Source organism: Bidens hawaiensis, unplaced genomic scaffold (genome assembly GCF_021521415.1).
Source record: "Bidens hawaiensis isolate Kalapana, Puna unplaced genomic scaffold, B.hawaiensis_p1.1 tig00034127_1, whole genome shotgun sequence".
Classification (NCBI taxonomy): Eukaryota; Viridiplantae; Streptophyta; class Magnoliopsida; order Asterales; family Asteraceae; genus Bidens; species Bidens hawaiensis.
The window spans coordinates 162369-165526 of NW_027495871.1; positions in this window are offsets into that span (position 1 = coordinate 162369).

A 3158-nucleotide genomic window follows, 5' to 3' on the forward strand; every position below is an offset into this window, starting at 1 on the left:
TAAAAAAAAATTATTAACTCTATTATTATTATTATTATTATTATTATTATTATTATTATTATTATTATTAAAGTTATTAAAATTACCATCATTATTAATATTACTACTACTATTGTTATTAGTACCATCACCGTCATTATTATTATTATTACGGTAATTATAAATATGGTTATTATTAGAATTGTTACTATTATTATTGTTAATATTTTTTTTAAATATTGATATAAGTAATATTATTATTACTAGTATTATCGTCACTACTATTATATGATAATATTGAAAGTAAAATATTTGCTTCAAACAAGTTTTGAGCCCTTTTGAAACTATTTTTTTTCATTCAGTAATATTTTTATTATTATTATGATTAGTAATATTATTATTACTAGTATTACCGTCACCTCTAATAATAATGTAATTATTATTTCAAACCGTATTTAAAGTAAACTTTTTGTTTCAACCAAATCTTAAGCCCTTTTGAGGCTATATTTCATTCAACAAGTCAGATTATCTGACAATCTTTTTCCTAGGCCGCTGGCCAAAAGAAAACATTTTTTTACGTTAAGGATTTCATAAAATTCTCAATTTTAGCGCTAGTTAAAAACGTTTTGCCTAACTAAAATAGAATAATCTTATTTCACCATGAGATATAAAAACACCACGATTTATAACCGATGTTCATAAATTAAAATATATGATATATCTCTTCCCTTCTTTCCCCTTCGTTAACGCCAATGAGTTTCGGCTAAGAAATCATGGCACCATCTCTCACGTCAACTTTCATACCACAAACAAACCGACACTTGAGAAGACTAACATCGAAAGCTACATTTACTTTTCTTTCTTCTTACGTATGTTTCGAACTTACCCAAAGTGATTTTTACATCCACTTCTTTAGAATATTGTTTACGAATTTTATTCCGATTGTTCATTGATCTTTGATCCATATTCGTTTGTATTTTACGAAACTCAAATTCGTGCATCATTCTTAGTCACATTTTTTAATTGGTTTACGTTTGTTATCTCGGGGCCTATGACCAATTTCCCATTAACGTGTTAAGTGGAAATTGGGACTATGAACATGTATGTGTACATAGTTACCTAATAGAAACCGTATTTTCATTTTATTTCTACACTTTACTATCGGTGAGCGGTTCTCTCCAAACGAATTCGTTTACTTAGAACCGGGACTGTGTCCCATGTACATGCCGAGTTTATGTTATGTTATATTTTTACACAAATTGTTTTGTTTATTCGTGTACTTCTCTTTCACTCGATGTTTTTTTTAAACCATTATGTTGTTCCTGGTTTCATCAATCTTGAATCAATGCTTTATTTTGATTTCGAAATTTCAATTGTTCACTTTGATAAACTCAAGGTTGTTATTGGAACTTTTCTTTCACAAACTTAAACGGATTTTAATAATGTGAATATAGAATTTCGTTTATCCGTTTTATTTCAAATTATTAATTTATATGTTGTAATGTTCACTTCATTTCACCTCCATGTTACCATTAATTGCACTGCATTCTTTCGGAAAATTTCCATTTGTTAAACATCATGGTATTTTGATACTTAAAAGTTTCGTTTATCTAAGCTATTCCCGAACCCATTGCGTTATCAATTTACATGTTCATACTTCATTGGTTAAATGCTACATTTAACTGCCACGTTATTCTCGACCCTATTATTTCAATTACATGTTATGATTCTAAATGTTTCATTCTTTGACTTCATTACCTCGTTTATTTCGTTTTTAACATCGTTTACTTGGTTTAGACACGATGATATTATTTACTTGATTTAGTTTTTTTGCATTGCCCTTGGCCTGAACAGTCTATTAAGGTGTTTTGTAATGTTTTTACCATTTTAATTCATTATTTTTTTATTATTTTTATTTTCAACGTTCTATAGGAATTTTATTTGTCTATCAAATGTCTATGACTTAAAACCACACAATAGAGCAAGTTATATGGACCATCCGACGATAGAGCTAATTATGGGTCGACACGTAATTATCAAAGTCCTCGCATGGAAAATATAATAAGTTCGGTCGTGTGAAATAACTCGAAACTTGGAATGATTTTGGAAAAACGGGACAAATGCAATATTATAAAGGCATGGTGGATACGCCGCTGGTACATCCTATATATAAGTGTCATTGAACAACTTTTAGTTGTTTTCTTCTAAAATTTTATTTTTATTTTAATTTCGGGATGAAATTTCTAAAAGTTGTGAATCCTGTAACATTCGTTAATTTTTAAACCCGAAAACCCGACCCGTTCAAATTTTCGGTGTTGTTTCTATTTAAATTTATATATTTTTATAATATTATTAATTAATCTCAATTTTCGTTAATGCATTTTAAGTGATCATTTATATGCAATTATATTTTTCACCACCCTTGTAGTATTAAATACAAATTTAAAACATTCATAATCAATATCAAATATTTATGTACATGTCCCATGCAATTTACTAGAATTATTATTTAACTACTACTACTTTTATTATTATTGTTATTATCATTATCATCATCTTTTCATATTATGTTACTTAACTAATAAAAAAACTAATATATGTTTTAATTACATTAAGTTAATTGAAATAGTTAAACCTTTTGAATGACCTATTAAACTATTTTTAATTTGTGTTTTAATTATATTAAACATGATTTAATTTCTTTAATTCCATAAGACATAACAATTCTATATTTTCACTATAAAAGGAGGACAAATCTTCTATTATTTTCACACCTCAATACATTATTTTATTAAGCTTAAGAGCACTAACAAGTAAGTTTTATCATTTCATCCATTTTATAGCTATTGTTTTGATATTTATCTTGAATGTTCATACTTTAAGTGTTCATATGTTGTTCTTCATGATCATGCTACTTTTATCATCAAAATCTTATATTTTGGTATTAAGAATCAATATGATCATGTATATCCAAGATAAACACTATGATTTTTTTAAATCTTGGAACAAACCTAGTTCTTATGCAAGAACAAGCATGGATATATATTTATTTAAATCTTATGATTTGTTGATCATTATAAACTTATAAACTTTCTTTAAAATAAGATGATTTATAAAAAAATCTTTTATTTAAAATATTTCACAATAGATATAACATACTTCATATCTTTAAATTAATA